Genomic DNA, 24642 nt, shown 5'->3' with positions numbered 1-24642 from the left:
TGTGTGTGTTGCAATAGAGATTTAAAAGTAATAACACAACTGACTTTTCTTTTTAATGTCTATTTATTTATTTTGAGAGAGAGAGAGAGCAAGAGAGCACACAGGCAGAGACAGAGGGAGAGAGAGAGAGAATCCCAAGCAGCCTCCGTGATGCGGGGCTCAAACCCATGAACCATGAGATCACAGCCTGAGCCAAGATCAAGAGTTGGACACTTAACTGACTGAGCTGCCCAGGGACCCCGACACAACCGACTTCTTAAACAATGTCACTGATAAAATACCCTTCATTGGGGACAGATGGCTTCCACTTCCAACCCATCCTCCCTTGTATGGAACAGAAGGGCACTATCTTTATTTCTACCTATTTCATATTAAATACATGTGTTTTTTTTTCTCTCTGTCTCCCACAAACACTCACTCTCTCACACATATACACATGCTCTCTCTCTCTCTCTCTCTCTCTCTCTCTCTCTCTCACACACACACACACACACACACATACACACATACATACACACTCACATCTGTGTCTTGAATTTAGTCATTCACAGGACAGCTTAACCAAAGGTATTTCACATGGCTGCACATCTTATTTTGAATTTATTTTACTCAGAAATTACCAAGCCTTATATATATATGAGAGAGAAGAGTCATCATTTATTGTTGTTTCAAAAAGAGAAGGCGTTCTGGGCTCTGGTTACAGCCTTCCTCCTCTTTCTTAAATCCCCTCAATTCCGTCAGTCAGCTTCCAGGACCAGGCCCTGCCAGAGGACCTCTTGCTATGAATTAAAATCAAAATAGCCAACAACGGACTCCAGAAGTGTGTGTGGCTGGGCTCATAGTTTTTATTATTCCATGCCCCTTTCTGAAGTGATACCCCAAACCCCTGGCAGCTTTATATAAAGTAGCTACTTACTTAATTACTATATTACTTAAGGAGCTGTTGTCTATAAACAGAAAAACAGAGAATTGGTTAGTAGTGCTAAAAACCAAAAAAAAAAGTGACAATAAAACACAGGACTCTGAATGGTACATTTCGTGGTTTGGGTGGGAGACATCTGTCTTCACAAAGTATCAAAACGTCTGAACCCTTGGTGTAAATCATTAAGTCCTTCCAGTGAGTAGTGAATAGTCCACATTGGGATTTTACAAGTAATTTCTTCTGTCTAGATCTTTGACCCTGGGAGAAATAGACGGTGGTGTGCATAGTGCCTGGGGCATCAGGCAGTTCTTAAAATGGTAGTTACAACAGCCATTTAATAAAATAGAGATACTTGATTATATCATTGTCAGTGAAAATAAGAAGCAAAGTATGTTATATAATGCATGTTAAAATGCTTAACGGTAAAAAAGGAACCCATCTAATAAATATCCGGTAACGTCTGAAACTTAGCACAATCACACAGGAATGCATCTGGAAAGAGCCCTCTTCCGTGAGGTGGGGAGTCAACCTTTCATCTGCTCTGTCCTCATTGAGTATCAGAATCTGTCTCCCATTAGTCTGAGCCTGATTTGGATTTCTGTGATGGACAGAGTGTGTTGTACGGGACTTGGAGGGTAAAGGGTGTGGTTGAACTGAGGATATCATAAAGGAGTCAGAAGGCGGGTCAGCATGGTTGAACTCAATCTGAAATGAAAATTTTATGGAGATATTTAGACGGTTGGCATACCCATGATTCACATAACCTTTGAATGTTACAAAGCAGGGCCTGGATAAAAACTTCCAATTTCCTCCAAGACATTTATCTGTTTTTTCTCAGTTTGTTCATTTTCGCTATCCAAGCTCTCTTTTTCCCATGCCATTCTGGACACATGTAGACTTGTCCCAAGGTCACATTTCTGTGGGGCAGGCTGAGGACTGTGGGATGCAGGATTTCCTAGGTTCCTGCAACTAGAAATAGTTAAATTCATAGAATGTGAACAACACAACTTATTATAAGTCATGTTCTAAGGGCATTCTGCTTTCCTCCATCGTGTTCCACCATATCCAGCTACTTCTCTGGTTTGTCTGTGCACCCCCTCTGTTTTCTGCACCCAGATATGGTTCAGTTCCTTTGATTGCCATGGGGTGTAGTGCTGTGGAGGGTGTTTGGTAGCAGCAATTATTTTTTCAAAATGGGAAAATACAAATAATAAAAGAAGTGTCTCAGCTACAGGGGTATAGATTTCACGCCTCTTCCTAAATACCACGATTTGACCCTCCCAGTAGGATTTGGCTGATGAATCCCTTTCCACCCACAGCCACAAGGCTCAACATTGAGAAAACGGCCTGGAAGGAAACATATGGAGATGTTAAATAATGGCTGCATTGAGTCCTGGGATTTGGGGGCTTTTTTGTTCCCTTGTTCTCCAACTGTCTTTTAGGGACTTTGACCAAACAAAACAAAACAAAACAAAAAAAAACCTGTAACAGTCATGGTAATTTTCATGTGCATACCAAACTCCTTGACATTATATGAACTAAATTCTGTTAATTTCAACACTTCTCACATATAAGAAATTGAAATAATTGAAATTGAAAATTTACAAAGAGGACTAATAAAAAAATTCCCCTTACAATCATTACCATATGCTGGATGCTGGTAGGAATAATTTTCTAATCTAATAATTTAAAAAATATATTTATAAACCAATATAAATAGAAAGATACGGAGAAGATTGTCCATAATAAAAAAAAATGTGGGGCTGTTTCACTCCATCCCAACCTTTATTTAATCCCTCATTTATTCATTCAGCCTTATATATGGGCTAGGCCATGGGATTCACTGGGGAAGTAAGTACATAGTCCCTGTCCTCAGGGGGTTTGTCGTCTATGTTACTTTCCTATCTGAAAAAAAATATATCCTTGGATTTAACAGATACTAAACTAAAGTGAGTGGAGAGAAAAAGCAGTAGTTTGCAGAAGTGTATTTTGCATGTATAAAGTATGGAGGATGAAATTTTATTCTCCACTTCACCCGCTGCACACACATACACCCTTCCCCCCCCCCCCCCCCCCCCCCCGCCACACACACACACTTTCACACTCTATCTGGCTCAGAGACTCAGGATTTATACCAATCATAAAAATAGTCATTTATTTAAAGCACTTATTCTTCTGGAAGGGCCAGTTGACTCCCCCATATCTTGCTCCATCCCGCTGGTGCCTAGTCAAAGGAAATTCAGACAAGCAATGAGGGTGAACAGGGCCCCCTTACATCTCAGGGACCATAACTCCTATATGGAAAGGGCTGTGTGGGGGCAGAGACAGGAAAGTCCCTGGCAGCAGTCCTGACAATAAACGTGACTTCTGTGTTTCATTGATTTGTTGGTTTCACGTGTCAGAGAACCAAACAGATGGATTAGGAGAGGATCTCACCTTGGTCCCGCAGTACCTGAATGGAAGAACACTCCTGCGGACGAGCAAATCTGTGTGGAATCATTCAAGAACGTTTATCACAAAACAAGTCAGTGGTAGTGAGTGGGAAGTACTACAGTACGAAAGAAAAATGACATCACCCCGAAAATCATTTGTTGTAAAAGTTAGGTGTGGAGGAAACATAGAGAATGTTTGGTAAAATACGGGAAGACGGGTCCTAAAATGGTCTTTGGAAGCTATTTCAAAAATAACACAAACTGGGGCGCCTGGGTGGCGCAGTCGGTTGAGCGTCCGACTTCAGCCAGGTCACGATCTCGCCGTCTGTGAGTTCGAGCCCCGCGTCGGGCTCTGGGCTGATGGCTCAGAGCCTGGAGCCTGTTTCTGATTCTGTGTCTCCCTCTCTCTCTGCCCCTCCCCCGTTCATGCTCTGTCTCTCTCTGTCCCAAAAATAAATAAACGTTGAAAAAAAAAAAATAACACAAACATATGAAAATAAGAAGCTCAGGATACAAGAAAAGATTGCAAGAGTAATCGGAGGTAAATGGCTCCCTACCCACAGTTAAGACAGAAATGATCAGAAAGTCAAATCCAAGCTGATTAGGATAAATTCAAAACATGTCCGCTAAATAGATCCCTCCTTCCCGTTTTCCCTCCCTGCTCTCTTTCTTTCTTACTTATTTATTGAGCATTCAATATGTGGCACAGGAATACAAATAAAAAGATGAGAAAAGGATAGAGAGGCAGAGAATGGATATAATACACATAAATTTTCGATATTTCTGAAGATTAAAAGAGCAATGGAAAGAAAACAATCATCAAGGGTATAATTAGATACAATTTTCTAAAGCTGAAAGGATCCAAATACGGAGATCAAACATCCCCACTGTATTATAAGAAGAGATAATGAAAAGAAGATTTACACCTAGAATACCATAGCAAATTCCAGAAAATAGAGTGACTGGTACAGTGTTTTCAGAGAAAAACATGTGACTCAAGAATGGGAAAACCAGCCAAATGCCCATTCGCCAGTAAGGGCCAAAAGCAAAACACAAACAGAACAAAAATCTCCAGAAAACCTACACAAACACAAAATGAACAAACAAACAAACAAACAAAAAACAGGTTGAAAAACTTTTACAATAAATTTCCCCTAAAATCTTATTCAGTGGGGGGAAAGAATGTGAATATGAGTTACACACACTGATACTGACTTAAATTAGAGACTCATGAATGGGAAGCCATGGTATGAAAAGGATGGTTATAAGCAAAGAAAAGAATGAATATAAAGTCAAAAACTGTAAATATCCTTCTAAGTTGAATGCAAATATAATTCTTGAAAGTGATGATTCTCAATCGTCCAGTACTAATCTAATAGGAAATGGGCTTATGAAAGGGAGGTGAAAAACACAAACTCACTACGTTGCTCATCTTAACAAGGAGGTGAGAGTTGATGTGAAATCTTGTGAGTCAGAGAAAAAAATGACACAAATATATAAAAGCAATGCGGAGCAAAGCAAAATTTGTAAAACAGCTCCTTCCAAACTGCTGGGAAAAAAATAAGCAAAAACAAAATGTAGACCAAAAAAATAAAAATGTGGTTAAAGAAGGAAATGGTCAAGCAATATGAAAAGCTGATATAAAACAAGATGATCAAGTCAGTCAATAATAACATTAACTGATTCTCATCTCTTAGTTATTATATGCCAAGAATCTGCTGTCAGCACTTTTTATGCACCTCACTGAATCCTTTTTAATAGATGAGTAAACTGAGGCACAGGTGTTTAAGTACATCGACAGTGCTTAGAGCAGATTTCTTGGCAGTTAGTATTGACCCTGACATCTGGCATTGCAGACAGGCAACGTTTTTATCTAAGCCTGCCTTGGGCAAGAGAGGATGCTACCTAAAATCTATAAGATCTTATAGATAGTTTCCTGCGATCTTATCCCCCTGCCAACTCAACACTGTTACAGCTCCACTGTTATGTTGAGAGTACAGAAGAGGGCAGTGGGAAGAAAAATACACGAAAACGTACCTGATTGATAATATTGTTATTGTAAACACTGGGATTTTCCCTAGGAGTCACGTCTTACATACCTCTCTCATTTTGCCTATGTTTTCAGAGTGCCCAATGGCTTCTATATATAGCCTAGAGGCGTGCTTGCTTAAGCAGCACATTCTCACCAGCAGGCAGGAGTAAAATGATGTCAAGGGCTGATAGTTCACAGCTCTGCATCCCAGAGGAAACCACACAGAGAGAGGTTCCTGGACTGCCCGGGAGAGGCTTCTGTTGATGTTTTTAGACCCTTTTAAAAGATTCTATATAATTAACAATATTCTCCAACAATGAGAAGACCAAACTTCTCTTATTATGTTCAACAGTAAATTCCCACCTGGTGTTACATACAACTAAAAGACAAAGGACGTTGGAAAAATTGGATAAAACACATTATCGAGGAAATGCAAAAACAGTGAAACTAGCGCTGACAACATTGGTTTCCAACAAACTTTATTCCAGGCCGAATAATATTAAAGGAGACAAAGAATGTCATTTTACAATCCACAGTGAAGATAAAATAGTCATGAAAATTTATTTGCTGAATTACATAGCATCAAAATATATAAGGCTAAAAATGTTCGAAATAAAATGGGAAATTTACAGACACATGTTTGTTTTGGGAGGCTGAGACATATCGCTCTTATCCTTGGCAGGGAAGAGATTCAAAATACATAAGTACATAGACAAATTTAAATAAAATAATAACATTCATATTTTAAAATAAAAATGTTTCCTTAGGCTTTCATGGAAGATTGATAACATTTGCTCTTATGCTAAGCCATAAGAATAAGCATGATACATTCCTTTAGAGGGTATTTTATAAGATCAACTCTCCAAATTTAATGTCAGATAAATACAGATGAAAAATAAAAGTCAAAACAATAATAACAATTAAAATTCCCCTCTAATTTTTGGTTAAAAAGTAATGGGACCTAAGTTAGTAATTATTTAGAAATAATTTTAAAGTAAGAATATTTTATTGTAAACACAAGTTATAGTTCCAAAGCTTTACTCCAAGGCAAAGTCATAACAGAAGTCAATTCCTTAGTCAATAAGAAGTAATAAAAGTAAATTAATCAGTCTCTTTCAGATGTTAGACTGAGAACCCAAAACCCCTGGGGATACTAGGCAAATACAAATGATGAAGATAAGAATAGAAATAAACTGAAATAGGAAATAATTAGAAAATAAAAGAACTAAGTTAGCCCAATGTCTGTCTGTCTGTCTCTCCGCCCTCTATCAAAAATAAATAAACCAATCAACGAGATCAATTTCTTATCATCTTATTAAAAAATAAGAATCACCATTTATCCTTAAGGAAAATTAGAGACTAGATCACTCCAAATATAGAGAAGGCTTAAAAATAAGAGAATGCAATTAAAATGTACAAACTCTAGGTCAGTACATTAATAAAATTATTGATAAAATTTATTAGGGAAGAAATAGAAATAACTGAAATTGGCTAAAAAAAACCCCACAACCCAATAATTAATTGAAGAGACCAATTACCATGGAAGAAAATGAAAACATCCTGTCTAACGTGGCAGGCAATTCCATTGATGGCTTCTGTCATACCATTGAAGATCAGATTGTTTCTGTGAGTCATAAATCATCTTAAAGCACAGGCAAAATATGAATACGTACTTCTAAGTTAGTACTATCACAGACTATGTATATTTGATATAACTTTCTTTTTAAAAAATTTTTAACGTTTATTCATTTTTGAAAGATGAAGGGAGACAGAGCATGAGTGGGGGGAGGGGGAGAGAGAGAGGGAGACACAGAATCCAAAGCAGGTTCCAGGCTCTGAGCCCTCAGCACAGAGCCTGACGCAGGGCTCTATCTCACAGACCATGAGATCATGACCTGAAGTCAGATGCTTAACTGACTGAGCCACCCAGGTGCCCCTATTTGATACAACTTTCAATCAAAATACAAAAAGACAAACTAGCAAAACAGCATACATTGAAGAGTGTAGGATCATATATTGTTGGGCTAATGATATGGATTGAAAAGTACATTTTCAAAATCAAACAGATTCTATTGCTCAAAGAATCTTTGGGAAAACCAGTCTCTGAATCTACCAAGTCATCTATCAATCAACTCTATCTACCTGTCTATCTTGCTCTCTTTTCTACATGTGTATTCCTATGCACATACAGTGTATACATGTACTCCTGGGTCCTCTATCATTATTTATGCTCATTCTGTATAGTACATTGATTTAGTTATTCAGGTGTTTCTGTGTGTAAAGTCATCCTAACGTGTTGATCGAGGTACACATTTGCACAAAAGCCTCGGAAATATCTGTAGAATGCCAGTGTGCTAAGGTCATTGGGCTTTTTCTGGATTTATTCACAAAGATGGGGTAACTGTTGTTTTAACAGACCTGGTACCTCTTGTCTCAGTTGTAGGAATAGTTGGAAGGACTAGACGTGAGGATTAACATAGGACATTTCCTCTAAGATTCCTGGGATGACCCCTCTGCCGCAGCCCCAGTTCTCAAATTCAGTAAACACCCTGGGCTTGTACCTTCTTCGAAGCTTCCTTCCCAGAGCCAACCATAGCTTCAGGGATGCTGGTGGCATGAAATCTCTCTTCAGCTGTTTCCATGCCTTGAAATTTAGTTTAGACAGTCATGGGGCAAGGAGACACAGGATGCCTCTGTGTAGGCGAGCAGGTTACTGCAGTGGGACCACCTCCTCCAGCCAGGCCGCCGGACTCTGTTTGCATGCAGGGCTTCCTGACTGCATGCTTCCATCGTCTTCTCTCTCCAGCTGCACAGGATGGGCTGAGAATCTGCTTGCGGGGTAATCAGTCATTTGTCGCTCTGACCACTCAAGGACAAGAAGAGACTTTTATGGACAGTTTTTGTAGTTATACTGAGATATGTGAGAGCCCTAAATTTTAAATAAAATAGCCACACCTGATGGACGGCAGGAGGGCTGTAGTTGTTCTGGGAGCCGTACGTCTTAGCTCTTCTGTTGAGTGCTTTACTGGGTGTTGTTGTGGGGGTGGTATCATGGACTTTCTTTGCAAAATGAATAAGAAAGAAAAGGAAGGAGAAGGGGTGGGGGGAGGGTCAGGAGAAGGATCAGGACCCAAATAGGTGTGCTACTTTTCTCTTGAGGGAAATTTGGATAAAGGAGCCACCACGGTTGGGCATTCACCCTGAGTAAGAGAGAAGGAACTTTTGTTTTCATGCTCCAGCCAAAGACGGAAGAGAAAATAAAACAGAACAGACTGACGAACAAACAGAACTAGTTAGTGTTTCTCCCTCCAGACTGTGAGGAGTGGAAAGTCACCTTAAACCCTGAGCCGTGAATCCTGACTCAAGGAATGTGATACATGGAGCTAGGGTTTTAAGAGGGATTTTGGAAAACTTTGAGTTCAACTCCTCACTCAGGAGAAAGATGCATCCAAACCCCTTGACAAGCAAGTCTGTCTGCCTCTGGGTGAATTTATCTCAATTTGACCCCACGTGTGCACGGAGTCAGAATTCACTGCCTGCCTCTGGCCTCCAGGATGGGGGGAGGGCGTTCTGACTCCTCCACCCGAAAAGTGAGCGATAGTGGTTAGTTATGCTCTAGCTTACTTCTGGTTCTAGCTTCCGGTTCTCCCTGTCACTCCTGGGGGCTGGGGCAGACTTTAAATCCTGTATGGTCCTGAGAGCACTTTGGGTGTAGACAGATTCATGAAGAGAAATTGCTTGCGAGGCCCTGGAAGGTTATAGAAAAGCAAATGCCCCAGCTGAGGTCAGGTTGAGAGAGACATGAGAAGGTCAGTCCAGAGCAGGAAAGGAGAGCATACTCAAGTCGTGCATCTGGAGGGGGGTTTGATAAAGGCCTTCTTTATAAACATGTGCCTGGCTGTACGGAAACCCCAAGGGGGAGTGCAGTGCCCCGGGACTAGTAACGGTGTGGGGAGGGGTTGTTATCCTTGTCACCCTGGGCCTATAAAGGCAAAGAGAGGGAAGGCGGACAGCATCTGGAAGGAGAGGTTGGCAAGAAGAGGGGTGCCAAGACAGGAGCCGTGGCAGTTGGAGCCAACTTGAGGAAGATCTGCACAAGGGGGACGGAGAAGGGGGGTGAACGGTAGAAGAAAAGGTACCGTGACCTCACTCGCCTACCCCTGCCAAGTCTTTCCTGCAGGGCTCCTCGCTGGCCACACCCAAAGGGATTGCCAGAAGCCAAGTGAGTCCCTTAGTGCAGTCCAAACAGGTCAGCCCCACAGGACACCAGAAGCAGAGAGGAGGGCGAGGGTGGTTGGTACAGCACTGTGTGGGTGGGGGTTCAGAGTTGCTCACAAGTGGAGGCATGGGGAAATCTGCAGAAGTTCTGTGACTTTGACCTGACTGCTCCCTCCCAGCTTCATTGCCCGTATACATCACAGTGATCGTCAGTGTGAGAGGGAAGAGGTGGGAACCCATTTCCCATCTCTGCTCTGCCCATTAGACAGATGAGGAAAACAAGGCTTGGCCACAACACCACGCTGCCTCCCATGGGACAAGACACCGATTTCCAAGAGCAGGCTCCCTCTGGATACACACCAGTCAGTGGACTGACAGGTGTTTCAGACTCAGGAATCACAGAAACACGTCTTGCAGGACCAATGATGCAGGTTCCCCTCAGTGGGCTAAAGGACTAACAGCAGCTCGTGAAACCCCATCTGGTTATGGTGCACGTACCAGAAAATGTGGCCATCTCTTCCATCATTTGGTTTTAGTGGAGACTGTTTTCAAATGGAAGCAATCTGTCTTTCTCATGTCTGGGAAGAGTGGTTATTAACTATGAGGAAACTGTCTCCAGCAGTAGGTCAATTAATTACTGCATTTTAAAGCTGCTTCGTGAAAAACAGCAATTAATTTCACTACATTTCTGGGTAGTTCTTCTGCAAACCTTATCCATTTGAAATCACGTTATCATGGGCGGATGTGGAGACTTGTTATTTCTGAGAGCTTTATAGGAGATCATATTCTTTTTTTATTTTTTTAAGGACTGTGGGGATAGAGTTAGGTTTTAATTATCTACTGGCACCTTTTCACTACTGGAAATGACTTGAAAACAAGACGGGAAGAATTTACACCAAAAGGAGAGTTGATAAATACTCTGAAAGCCTATTTATCTAAACACATCTTCAAGTTGAAATGCCATCTGATAAGAAAAAAAAAATCCAAATATAAAATGGGACATTTCTGTTTACTTACTAATATTCTTTGTACTTTTCTGGTCTAATTGGTTACGAATTCCATAAGCTTTTTTTCTGGGTGAGAAATATCAAAGGGACTATTTTCACCTGTTCCTTGACCTTTTACCTCAGCCTCAGCTGCATTATCTTTAACTGGGTTGGACCCTGCTGCCCTCCTATTTGGTTTCACAGGAAGCCACAGAGAACTTGACTGGCTTTGGTCCAGAGGGCAGTGAGCAATAGTTTTTCATTGCCGTATATTATCTGGCCGTGGGAACTGGCCAAACCTGGGTTTAGGGACTAAATATAAGTTGGGCATTTCATGCTGACCTTGCCAGACTTTTCTGAGGGTGTCTGATTTCAAGCAATTCTTATAGGTAAAGCCCACGGTTTCTCAACCTGAGCACTTTTAACATTTGGGACTGGGTAATTCTTTGTTGTGAGAGCTGTATTATACATCGTAGAATGTTTAACCGCATCCCTGGCCTCTACCTGCCAGATGCCAGGAGGAGCCCTCTCCCCTCAGTTGTGATGATCAAAAATGTCTCCAGATAGTGCGAAGTGTCCCCTGAGGGGCAAAATCATCCTTAATTGAGAACCACTGGTATAAATACAACTATTTACGATTACAGAGATAGAGAGATTGAAAGACTATAGGTAAATATACATGGACATATGTATACATAGCTCAATAATAAAGGTTGTTTTTGGAAAGACTGTGAATCAGTGTTCTCCAGAGGAACAGAACCAGTAGGAAATATATACATATGTGCACAATACATATATAAACCTACATACACATCCATCCACACACACACACACACACACACACACACACACACACACACAGAGTTGCCCTTTGCACAATACAGGGATTAGGGGCCCTGTCACCCTGCACAGTCGAGAATCCTCATGTACTTTTGGCTCCCCCCAAACTTTTAATACCTACTGTTGAGCCAGAAGCTTTACTGATAACATAAATTGTCGATTAACACATATTTTGTATGTCATATGCATACTATATTCTTACAATAAAGTAAGCTGGAGAAAAAAAGTTAAGGAAATCATAAGGAAGAGAAAATAGATTTATTGTACTGTATTTATCAAAAAACAATCCACTTGTAAGTGGATCTATACAGTTCTGGCCCTTGTGCTGTTCAAGGGTCAACTGTATATGGAGATTATAGGAATTGGCTCATGTGACTTTGGAAGCTGAGAAGTCCCACAGTCTGACATCTAGTTCTCCAGAAGCCTGAGTAAGAGGACCACCAGTGTCTGAGGGCAGGAAGAGAGGGATGTCCCAGTTCAAGCAGAGAGTAGATTCTCCCTTCTTCTACCTATTTCTTTGACTCAGGCCCTCAGCAGATTGGATGAAGCCCACCCACTTCTGTGGGGAGATCTTCTTTACTTAGTCTGCTGATTCATACGCCAATCTCTTTTGGGAAGCTCACAGACACACCCAGGAATAGTGTTTCACCTACTCCCCGCATCCCTGAGCCCTGCTGCGTTGACGCATAAGATGAACCATCACACCTTGTGATGTGTCTTCAGGCGCATCTGGATTTCAGTCGAGGCTTTGTCGAGACAACCTCCGGGGTACTTCCTCCTCTCTAGAGGCTGCCCTCATAAGGTTTTGGTAACTATAGATGAGCGAGTGTGTACAGAGTGGCGAGCACTGGGTCTGGTACTCAGGAGGTGCTCCAGGAAAGCTATTTCCCTCCCCACATGCAGAAGCCATCAGTACTAAATGGACTGATAGCTGCTGGAAGCAGAAGAGTCATTGCATTCACTGATAGATGTTTCTATTCTCTGCTCTGTGTCCCCTGCAAGAGATGTCTGTCCTTGTTTCATGTCATATACTAGTTTTTCATTTCCCATAAACTTGCTTTTCTTCAAAAAGTATGTAAGCAACACGCCAACACACTGTCATTGCAAAACTTCAGACACCACAGATAAAGGAGGCCGAAGCCTCCTTTGCCCTTTGTACCCCAAGGCCTCCTCCCATCTCCAGAGGCAGCCACTGGCATCAGATTGAGACGTGTCCTTCCAGGCCTTTTCTCGAATTTTTATACCATTATCATTTTGCATGCGTAAATGTGCACATCTTTATCTTGTACAGACTGGGGTGTTACCTTTTCAATGCATATGTCAGTATATTCAGACCTGGCTCCCTTTGGCATTGTATGTTGGCATGGTGTGAGACCTTGGGCTGTTTGAAGTTTGTGGCTCTCACTAACAACGCTGCAGTGAACGGACTCACAACTCCTTGTGCATTTATCTGTAGTAGATGCTAAGAAGTGAAATTGCTGAGACAGAGTATGCGCATTTTAAATTTTAACAGAAAATGCCAGGTTGCCCTCCCAAATGGCCCGACCATTTTGTATTACCAACATTCTCAGTAGTAGCAAATCTAATTTTTTCCCAATCTGATGGAAAAAAAAATCACCAAACAGATGTCTTGTTTTAATTTGCATTCCACTGATTACTGTCAAAATGAGTGTATTTTCTTATGTTTGTGGGCCATTCTTTTTTTTTTTTTTTTTTCTTTTGATACTTGTATCTTCCTTTCTTGTGCTTACTCTGTTTTGGGGTGTTTGTCTTTTTCTTATAGGTTTGTTATGTTTTTTTTTTTTTATATGTTCTGTGTGTTAATTCTTTGTTATACACATTGCACAGGAAGAGACTGGGATGCTCCACACTAAGTGTTTCAAAGGGCATTAGGTATTAGCTGCAGTCTGAGATGATCAGTGCATTTTCCGAGCAGTGATGTATCCCCATCTCTGGTCCCGGGGCATCTGCTCTCAGTTACACTCCCTGATTTTGTCTCTCCTCAGCTGCAAGTGTCCCCCACAAACTTCTGGATCTACTGTATCCCCAGCAGACCCTCACCTCCCTGCCTCTGAGGTCAGAGGCCACCTTGAACGGTGGGTCCAAGGTAAGTACGCACCCGTGCCCCTTGCAAGCCTGCCTCCCTCGAATTAAGCATTGCCAGGCATGCAAGGCAAAACACCGTCCGTGGGACATTAATAAATGTTGTGGGCAAACAAGATTTATGATATAAGCTTGCAAAACACTTGAATTTTCTTACCGTAGGCCTTTTTTTTTTCCCCTCTGAGTCTTTGCTCTGTCACCATGCATGATGACCCTCCAAGAGGGGTTCTGTTTCCCAAATGTATCTGGCAAGATGGGACTTTTTTCTAGAGCGTCTCTTAAGCTCACCTCGGCTTGGAAGAGACTTTAGGGCATTTGGTTTTGGTGCGTGCAATCAAGCTGCCGTTTGACAGCTGTCATATGCTTTTTTTTCCAGACTGTTCCGCGTCTCATGTCCTTATGCTCTGTGTGTATCTAGCACATACAGGGCACTGCGTATAGTAGAAGTCCTGTGATCCCTGCTAAATGTTGGGGACTATCAGAATAAATGTGTGGAATTGGGATAGGGCCTCCCGGGAGAGCGCTGTTTGCAAGTTTTCAGGCCTGGGATTGATGAGCTGTGTGGCTCTGGAGAATCTTCTCAGCTTCCCTGGGTGGCATTCTGCTTACCCTGCAGTGGGCATGATGATATCTGATTCCCAGGAACTTGGAGGAAAGGTGAACGAGATAACAGACACACTGGCCTAGAGCCACTGCTGGGTGTGTCAGGACAATATCGTGTGCGGTTTGAGTCTTGGCACAGTGGGCAAAGTACGGGAAACCCCAAATTCCCTGATGCCCCAAATCCTTTCCTCTTTCAGAGAGCCAGACAGCAGGCAGTGTGGAAGTACTTCTGGGGCGGGGATACAGCAGCTCCTGTCCTCCCCCCTGGCTCTTCCCTCCGAGGCCTGCCCTCAGGTTCCTGACCCTGTGGTGCTGCCACAGCCTGGCTTGTGCACCAGGCAGCAGCAGGGCCTCCCAGGGGCAGCAGCTGACCACACATGGCAGTTTTTGCAACAGTTGTAGCGCTGGTCTCGATGCGCCCCTTGGCGATACCTTCCCTGGCCTGCGGGCATTCCCCTGCAGGGGCCCGAGTCCCTGTCCATGGTTCCTGGAGCCTCCTAATTCCAACTGTCTTCATCTTCCCAGCCCTAGTGGTGGCTCTCTCTCCTGCAGTTGGTTGAACCGTGACGCCCGGGGGTTTTCTTACCCTTTCGGCTGCCTAGTTATCAACTAGATTCCCAGTGAACAATTCTTAACGTTAAGTGGTTTCCGTTCCCATAACTGGGTTGACTTCTGTCTCCTGACTGGACCCTGGCTGATAGTGGACAGAAGGAAGAATGGCAGGAAGGAAGGAAGGGAGGAGCTAGAAGGAAGGACAGAAGCCATCTGTCTTCTAAATCCACATCTTGTGCTCACCCCCGGAACCCTCAGCTGCCAGTCGAGTCCAGGGCTGGCTGGCTTGCACCCTGCCTCTGACCAGAAACCAGAACCCTCCGTGCATGGGGCTGCCCCCAAGCAGGATAACCCGTTTCCACAGATTAGCTGGTTAAGCATGATGGGTCTCTTGTTTTCTCGTGGAAATGGCTGCTCAAATGTGTTTTTCTTTAAGGTGATGGAAAGTCATCCGTGATTCATTAAAGTGTTTGGCGATGTTGATTGCTGTTATAATGATTATTACATTGTCGTATTAGGTTATAGCTATTAACGTTGTCGCTTTTATGGGAAACTGCTAATGAACCAGTCACAGGAACAGAAGATACTAAGCCCATGAACTTGGTGTTTGGGGCGTGCTTGCTTCATGAGCTCAAAGGGAGACTGGGGGCTTTTCCATTGTTGGGCTCAAGAGTGTGTTCTCTGAAATCAGATAGCTTGATTCCACCTCCCGTTCACTGTGGGCTCACTCAGCTTTCCTGTTCTCTGAGATCCCAGCTCTGAACGAGGGAGAAGCATAATAATAATAACACCTCCTCAGAGATTATTGGCAGATTAGATAACAGAGCTTTCTCCAGAGCTATCTCCAATAGCCGTCACTGCTACTGTGAACAGATCCAGACCCAACAATTTCTTCAGCCCTGAGACCCCTCTTTCTGCCCCAACCCCAACTTTTAAGCTTATTTCTTCCAGCAGCTACCCAGTGAAACAAGGAAGTGGATGGATGCCATCTTTATGTGTCAGTGTGATCAGTGACAGTGGCTGGCCCTTTGTTGGGCTTTGTACATGCTCACTGAACGAACGAGTCTATTGGTAGGCCCCAGGCTTTAGGTGTCATGAAGAGTAGAGACTGGACCCACAATCTAACACTCCACGGACTTGACAAGATTCTAGATAACCACAGACAATACACACTGATCTTACTAAAGTGGTTCTCCAATGAGAATCCCTGGGAAGCTCATCAAATAAGATGCAGATCCTCAGCCCTGTCCCGAGAGATGCTGAATCGCTCGGTCTGGGATGGGCTCTGATGGTTATATCACAACAAGCTCTTGGGGAAACTGGGGTGCCATGTGGGTGCCCTGAGGACGACACTTGAGGGATATTGCATTGTGGGGTCATTGCGAGGTCTCAGTGCAGCTGTAAATAGACTTGCATCTGGTTGGTGCACATCATCTCCCTTCGTTGATTAGGAGATCCTTGCTGGTAGCATGTCTGCTGGGTTTTAGGTCATGATGTTTGGGCTTAAACTTCAGACCTGCCAAAAACAGCTGTGAAAGCTGAGACCCATTGCTAACTTTTGGGGGTGTCATTTTTCTTCTCACCTGCCCGTACAGATTTGAAGGGAACCTTTTAAGGGTATCACGTGAGATATTATATGAGAAAAGTGCTTCGTAAACCATAAAATACCTTTCAAATGTTAATTATTTTTAAATTTATGGGTTCATTTTATTTTATGATGAGTCTCCAAATCCATATTCTCAATCCTAAATAAGAAATTATTTTTCAAAAATAAAGAATCGTTTACAAGGTGAATTGCAATGAAGTCAGCCCAGGGGACCACTTGTAATCCACAAAGGCAGCGCTGAAAGGGGACAGGGACCGACTGGCCTGATCTGTCAGGTGCAGGTTCGGAGTGGGGACAGAGCGGTGTGACCTGTCCCCATGTCCCCAGAACAGGGTAGGCCGAAGTGAGGTCCTGCTTGTGGCACTGCCCAGGCCTCCTTCTCCTGTCTCTGCTGAGGCCTCAGGTCTGGTCCCCTCCCCTGTCCCCCACACTCCACTCTCCATCCACACACCTCTCTTGTCCTCTCCTGTACTCCACAGGTGGGGTCAAGGAGCAGGCCACACCTTTCCTGTTGCTATCTGCACGTTTCTCATAATGAGGATAACCCATATTTCCACAACTCTGACCCTGGCTACTGTCTTTGACTTGCAAAGAGCTGGTGAAGGGAAAGTCAACACAGTTCTGAGCCAGACAGACTTAAGGGCACACTGTGCCCAGTAAGCTTCTGTCCTTGATGTGTCTTCTAGCCTCTGCCCCTCACTCTCATCCTTGTCTAGGAGATGGTGTTCAAGATAAGCTCCTGTCTTCATCAAAGTGATCAATAAATGAGAGTAAGGAATGAAAGGAACAGGCATTAATAAAGCACCTACTCTGTGTCTGGCCCTTCGGCCACGTGATTCCATATGATCTTCTCCCAGGCCAGTGCTGTTGGGTTGTTACTGTCCTCGTCCCACTTGAGCCAAGTGTCAAGAATGCAAGAATGGTTGACGCTTGCATTCACTAGCACCCGGGACATGGCCAAGAGACAGCCATGCCCTCTCCATTTGCAAGGGAGTACATTCTACCAGAAATGGGAATATGTGCAATCTGCCAAAGGCCGCGTGGCCTGCACATGGCTTAGCAAGAACCGAAACCCAGCCTGCCTGGTTCAGAAGCCCAACCCTTTCATGCTCATGCAGTGGGTGAGCCAGCTCTCCTGCCGGGGACACACGGGGTGTCGCTTCCATGCCCTGGACCTACGCAGATCTGTGGGGACCTGTGTGCTCAGGGACGGCTCCCGTCTCCCTTGGCTCTTCTCTTCTCCTTCCCCCTCACTGTCTCTCAGATTTTGCAATTGCCTCATTAAAATGCAATTGTGTGATTCATCAACATTATAGGAGAAAGCAGTTAGATAAAATACAGGGAAAAAATGAGTATTTGCAGAGACAAGTAGTATCGAGCTTTCTACCTCATCAAGGGGCTAAATGCATGCATGTTAGCCCTATCACCCTGACGTCTAGAAATCCCCGGAGTGTGGAGGGTTTTTTTTCCTCTTCAGTCTCTTATATGATCCATGATCTTTACGTTTCGCCCACCCTTGTGAAAGCTAATGGCATCATTTTCATGCACGGACACGGGCCTGCCAGCTGACAGTGGTTAGCAATTCTTATTACAAATATATCTTCTAATTCCCGAGCTAGAATTGTAAAGCTTTTCTATAGTGACACTGAACCAAAATATCGAAATTGCTCAAGCCTTTAAAGAAAGCAGCAGCAAAAGGTTGCAGAACGCCTTTTAAGTAATGCTGCAGCGAGGCTCTCTGGAATACAGATAGATGCCTGCCTGGGCCTTCCTGTCACCTCAGATCACCCTGGAATTCAGACTCCAAACTTCCAGTGCCTTTGGCAGGAATTGCAGACAGGCAGAGAGAGAGAGAAAGAGAGAGAGAGAGAGAGAGAGAGAGAGAGAGAGAGAAAGAGAGAGAGGTCGGGGGGGGGGGTCTCTTTGAAAAGTAACTTCTACACAGTTTTGATCATTACCACTGTCTGAACATGGAGAAGCCTCTTTGCAGTTTGGAATGGAAATGATAAAACAGGATGTGCATGTCAGATACAACCTGTAGGCTTATCCTTTGAAGGCATTCCCCTCCCTGTTCAGGGGCCACATCCACTTTGGCTTTTTCTTCAAGATGTAATTCCCTGTCCATATTCATAATGAAGGCATCCTTCACTTCCTCCCTCCTGTCCCAGGCTCCCTCTGGGCTCACCACCCTCTTCCTTCTCCCCATCACAGCTAAGCAAGTGTGGACAAGGGAAACATTCTGGCTTTGAAGTCAGTCTGGACTCCCATCTTGGACTTAAGATTTAGGGCAAGACTTTTAACCTCTCAAAGCCTTCCTTACTTCACCAAATGCACTTAATGATATTTGTTTCGTGGAATTGTTTTGTGGATTGAAGGAGATCAAGTTAGCATCAGCATGAAAGACGGATAACATTTGTATTTGTATGGCTTTCGTCATGGGTGATTTTTGGTGGCTGTCTTCCTCAGAAGATGGGGCTCCTCGAGGAACCAAGGGGGGGGTCCACGGCACTCACGGTGCTGCTAGGCCCCCACTTTCTTCTGATTGTGTGGTGCCGCCGACATCTGTGCGTTGGCTTCTCTCTGCAGGCAGGCTGTCTGTCTCTGTGGGTTGGGAAGATGGAAGGAGACAAGCCTGAAGCAGAGTCACGCCCTCACGGGTTAGCATTCCGTGGGGGACACGCTGGGTGGGATGCAGGGCTCTTCCTCCCCTGAGATCCATCTGTTAGTCTCCAGGAGGGCTGGCTGGCATGCTTGGGTCCCATTTCCACCCCTGGATCACATGGGGGAGAGTGGATAGTACATGTCAGACTCTTAACTCCTGCTGCCCCAGCAGTATGTAGTGGAGTGAGAAGTATGGATGCCAGCTCCCCCAAGCCCGTGGGACCAAGGGCAAGGACAGTCATCCAACAGAAAGGACCCGGGGGCACCAGGAAAAGGGAAGGATCCTTGGGAAGTCCAAACCAACAGATGTACATTGCATGACCAAACACTGCTTAATAACTGAATTAATAGACAAACAAATGAAAGGTGGGTTTTTTTTTTTTTTTTTTTTTTTTTTTTTTTACAAAGAGCCCTGGCCTGGGAATAGGGCAAATGGAGTTAAGTCTGCACGCCTCAGTTAATTTGAGTGACTTGGTACGTTTAGAGCTGCTTCTCAGGGCCTGGTGTCCTGGACTATAGAATTTTCTGGTTGGATTAGGAGATCTCCAAGGCCCCTTCCAAATTTACATGTCTATTATCTCATGCTCCTCATTAAGAAAGAATTTTAAGTTAATTGAAACAGGGCTTTTGCAGCAGGCTCTGGAGAAAACCGTATAGATATCTATAGGTTAAGTAGAAGAGAGGGTAATGACACGCTTTCCCTGGCTTAGGGGGAAGAGTAATTTGGAAGATGAAAAATAAGTAAGACTAGCCGCCCTATTTGGGACAGTGCTGTGCTCTCTTCAGGGAAGACCACAGACAGGAAGAGATGTTCTGCCCAATGACCAAGGGAGGGTCAGCTTGTCAGCAGGAAGGATGGGCTGAGCCGTAGGAACAGGGAAAGCACGCATTTGCTACCGTTCTTAGGAATAGACACAGTTTGTGGGTGATTACTCAGTATTCCATTGAATGGAGGGGAAACAGGCTCAGAGAAGTGAAGGAACTTGGCCTTGTCGCCCGCCCAGGACTGGGGTCAGGGAGTCCTTGGGCTCCACGGAGGATCTGAGCAGTACATGCCGTGTGCTGGCTTTAGGTCAGGGACAAGGTGACCCTCACATGGAGAGCCGTGCCAGCCAGTCAGTGTTCAAGGCCAGACGAGGGTGAGCTGAGGGCTGGGCGGCCTGCCCTCACCAGCCTACAGGGGTGGGTTGTTGTCTGAGGTGCAGAGAGCTGGAGCCCCACCTCTCCTTCCCTCACCCCTCCTTCTTCCTGCCGTCCTACCACCTAGCACACCGGACACGGGACTCACAATGCCACAGGAGAGCCATACCCTCCGGGGGAGGCAGTGGAACAGAGCCGTGGCCCAGAGGGGAACAGGAGGCCCCGGGCCCTGGCCTGCAGGCCTGGAGACCCGGATTAGCTTTCTCCAGCCAGCCTTCCTAACTCTTGTCATTGTCTTTTGTCTTTGCCTCTGGTTGCCTTCAAATCTTTGTCTGCCGCTCTGACATGCTTCCCTTGGGTTCGTTAATCCCTTGTGATGCCATGTGCTCTGCAGTTCTACTCTGCCTGCCGCTGCTTATTCCTCTCCCACCTGCCCCCACCCCGTTTTCTTTTCTTGGCTCGCTCTCTCTCCTTCTACACCTATGCAGCTCTCTCCCTCCCTCTGCTGCCAGCACTGGCTCCTGCCCCCACCCCACTGGTATCTTCTCTTGCATGGCTGGGCCTCTCCAGACAGAGCCCAGCCGCTGCCCCCACACACCCCCCCCCCCCACTCTGGCCTGTCTCACCCTCCATTGCTAAGCACTCCATCAGCTGGCGGCCCAGGCCTGGCCCTGATGGAGAATTGCCCCCTCTGAGCCTGACTACTTGTCCCTAACCCTCTCAGCCTGGCCTCTCTCAGCCTGGCCATGTGGATGAAGAGCCCCCCTGCCCCTAGACAGGCCTGGCTTTCTGGAGAATGGGGAGGCTAAAGAAGCAAGTAGCTAAGATGTGAGGGCTCAAGGGGCGCTTGGGTGGCTCAGTCAGTTAAGCATCTGACTTGATTTTGGCTCAGGTTGTAATTTTGTGGTTGGTGAATTCGAGCCCTGCTTCACGGTCCACACTGATAGTGTGGAGCCTGCTTGGGATTCTCTGTCTCTCTCTCTGTGCCCTTTCCCTGCTCATGTTCCTTTCTCTCTCAAAATAAACTTAAAAAAAAAAAAAAGAAGATGTGAGGGCTCAAGCCTGACTCTGCCCTCCACCTGGGCCAGTACAGCTGCCTTGGGCCTGCAGGCCTCCCCTTCTGGAGGACTCCACCTGTTCTGTGTCTCACAGTGTATGTGAGGGGCGGTGGCAGCCAGTGATCTGCTCCGAGGGTCCTGAACAGATGCCACTCCCCTGTGTCTCCTGCTACCTCCTGAGACGGTCCACCCACTCTGCACACGGTAAGCATTTTTTGAGCATCTACTTTGCTCAAACACTTAGTATTGTGCCGGTTCTGTTCTAGCACCTAAAAAGTGGGGAACAAGCTAGGCACGACCCCTTCCGTCACAGGGCTCGTGCTCCATGGGCGTATCAGAGAGGCAAGTAAGAACTGATGATGCCGAGGGCTCTGATGGGGGCCGCACGAGGCCCTTGAGCGCCCTGGGGTGCAGTCACGGTGCCCAGCCAAGTCAGTAGGGTTTCAGGAAGCCTGCCCTGAGCAGATGCTCCCTCAAGCCGAGACTGAAGGATGTATTCACTTTCACTGGTAAAGGGGTTGGTATTTGTGGCAGGGTTTGGCAATTGGCAGTTGTCCAGGTAGAAGGGACAGCCGCTGTGAAGGCTTGGGTGTCGAGAACATTTCTCACCTCACCTTGGTCCCCAGGAGAATGCACCTTAAGCTCCAGGATTCAGCCCAGCCTAGAATCTCCTTCCTCTGACTTCCCATAGCCCCTTCCCCATACCTTCCAGAGAACCCGTGTCACCACCCAACAGTGAGCCCAGTGCCCTCAATGGACAGATGTCTTCTCTGACATCCCGGATCCTGGTACCAGACCTGCGATAGAGTCAATTCTCAGCATTGCTGAGGTCAGATATGTGAATGGATAGATGGGTAGATGAATTTAAAACAAAACAAAACAAAAGAAAAAACCAACCAAAACGAAAGAGCCTGATCTGATCTGAGATTGCCAAGCTTCCCCCATCTGCCTGGGCTCCTTCAAGAAACACCATTTCCTTCCAGTGTCCTGGGAATTTTGAAAAGGCTGATCCATCATTACCTCAGGCTGCCAAGAACTCCTTTTTCTCCAAGAAATCAAACTAACCCCCAAATGTTGGGTGTGTTTGTGTGTGTGTTTCCTGCAAGCTGAGGCCTGGCTTTCGAGAAGTAATCAATTCCAATTGATTGGCAAAATCTGACTTGTGTTCCCTCGGCCAATTTTGGATGGTAAAGTTCATTAAAAGCAGGCCTCTGGCAAGCCGACACCCCTCAGTGCTACGGTAATAAGGGCTTATTATGCCAAGCAGCGGGATCTGCCCTAAAGAGTCCTTGGCATGGTTTCGTGGGGACTTGCCCATCTGCAGCAGTGTTTTTTGTAAATGAGTAATTTGACCATGATAAAAATCCAGGAGGAGTTTTTCCAAGCTTGGCCGGGGAAGGACTTGGAGAGAACCCTGTGGTGAAGAGTGGAGCTCCTGGCCCGTAGTGAGGTGCAGACCCCTTCCAGCCCTCCTCCTCCTTCCTGCTCTGACCCCCGGCTCCCCAGACGGAGGGATTTCTCCTGGCACCACTGTCAGGAAAGCGGTTGGGCCCCGGGCTGGTGGAGGCACTGCTTTCGAGCCCTGTGGCCCCTCCAAGAGGTGGGGCACACATCTCTGCCACAGTTGTTTGCTTTTAGAGGCTCCAGGGGCTGGAGCTAGGAAGGGATACATTTCTTCCTGAGTATGCACAGGGCAGCAACTTCTGGAAGTCATCAAGCCTGACAGCAACTGGCATAGGATCCCCTGAGCGAGTGTTTGGATCCAAAAGTAGGAGTTTGCTTTTAGCTAATATTTCTGATGTGCCCGTCCTATGCCAAGCTCTGTGTTGGGCTCATTCATACGCAGAGCCAACTTCACATTTTTTACAGCAGTCACCAGAGCTGGAGATCATGGGCACTCTGGTTTGAAAATAAAGCGTTTTCTTTCACATTTTAAAGTGTTCACATGGAGGTTCTAAAAGGTTATGCAAACAAGGTGCTAATTTTTTTTTTTCTTTTTGAGGTATGGGACTAGTGGGTTGGGAGAAGGCCTTGAATTTTCACTTCACATGCTACTCATATTATTCTAAGTTTAAGAAGTAGCTACTCTAAATGCCTCTTATGGAAAATTTGGAAAATACAGAAATGTAGGACAGAATTATATGCTGCCTGTTAGATATGGTTCATGTTTCCATTTTCATCCAAGTAAACTAAGCCTCAAATGTACCCAAGTTCACACAAATAAATGATGAGGAAGATTTGGTTCAAATTTGATAGTGGTTTTCATCTGACTAGGATTTCGGAGACCCAGAAAGTTGTTTCTTGAAAGTGATTTTTACCTGATTCTTGGTCCGAGGAGAGTGTCTGCTAGAGGAAAGACAGGCTCCATGCTCAGACCAGACTGGGATATGGTGGGTTCTGCGTCTAATAAGTGATGGCTCACAGTCAATTTTCTTAGCGTTTATTTGTTTATTAAAGGCTCTGAGAAGTCCTGCAAACTTATGAACATAGAACCCTCACCCCTCCCAACCCCTGTACACCTCCCACAGAATCTACAGGTCAGCAGACCAGTTTTGGAAAATGTGTGCTCCTTCTTGCCTCTGCCAATCCAATCTCCTCCTTCCACTCAAGTCTTTGCAGTCTGTGTGGGCAGATAGGGACCCCACCGAGGCCTCAAGGGAGAAGTGACCCCCTACAGTCACTGCTAGGAGGAACAGTGGGAATCCTAGTGGCTGACCCATTTGTCTTTAACAAAAGAGGAAACTGAGGAAGGGAAAGGGGAGTGGCTCATCCAGTGTAAGGCAGAAGGTCGGTGACAGGATTGGCATTTGAACCCGGGCCCCACGAGCAGGACCCGGCTCCTAGTAGATGCCTATGCTCAGGCTGGGTTCTGATGGAGGCCGGGCCCGTGTGGCTTGTGTCTCCAGCAGAATGTATTCACAAACTCTCACTTCGGCACCAGAAGTTCACCTCACTGCCTGGCTGGGTTTTGCTTTTTGCCACGTAGCAGAAATCCCTTTGGGCCCTGCAGCATGGGGTGCTGCTTCTGCCCCGCACTCCTGGCAGCCCCCACGTTCACAGCACTGCAGGTTGGGCCATGGCAGAGACTCAGCTTGTTCTGGGGGCTCCTGGGAGGCCTGGCTCTGTGCCCTGTGCTTTGTCAGGGCTCCCTCAGTCTGCCTGAGGTCCTGGGGGCAGGCAGTCGCCCCCAGATCTTCCTCCCTCCAGAGATGACCGGGTGGTGTTTTCACAGGCCGAGAGCCCAGGCCCCAGAACCTACTCCCCATCTTCCGTGAAACCATCAGTGACCACTAACTTTGGATTCTCAACCCTCATAGCTGCCTGCGGGGATTAGAAATCCCCAAACCACAACTCATTGATTTTTTTTTATTTTTGTCTTTCACTGAGCATGAACCCAGAGGCCAGGAACCATCCAGACAGGAATTCAAACGTAGTAAGACATCTAGCTGGGGATGGACATATAAACAGTTCCCAGAAGTTGAGGAACTG

General features: G+C 45.4%; 1 long non-coding RNA gene across 1 annotated transcript in view; it reads left to right on the top strand.

The window, feature by feature from the left end:
- LOC123579258 overlaps nucleotides 1-24642 on the top strand; it is a 400496-nt gene that overhangs the window by 115793 nt on the left and 260061 nt on the right. The window contains exon 3 of the long non-coding RNA XR_006702703.1: nucleotides 13437-13537. This is a non-coding gene — a long non-coding RNA (uncharacterized LOC123579258). The remainder of the gene's footprint in view (nucleotides 1-13436; nucleotides 13538-24642) is intronic.

The sequence above is a fragment of the Leopardus geoffroyi genome, chromosome E2 (assembly GCF_018350155.1).
Source record: "Leopardus geoffroyi isolate Oge1 chromosome E2, O.geoffroyi_Oge1_pat1.0, whole genome shotgun sequence".
Classification (NCBI taxonomy): domain Eukaryota; kingdom Metazoa; phylum Chordata; class Mammalia; order Carnivora; family Felidae; genus Leopardus; species Leopardus geoffroyi.
This window is presented reverse-complemented; position numbering and strand designations above follow the sequence as displayed.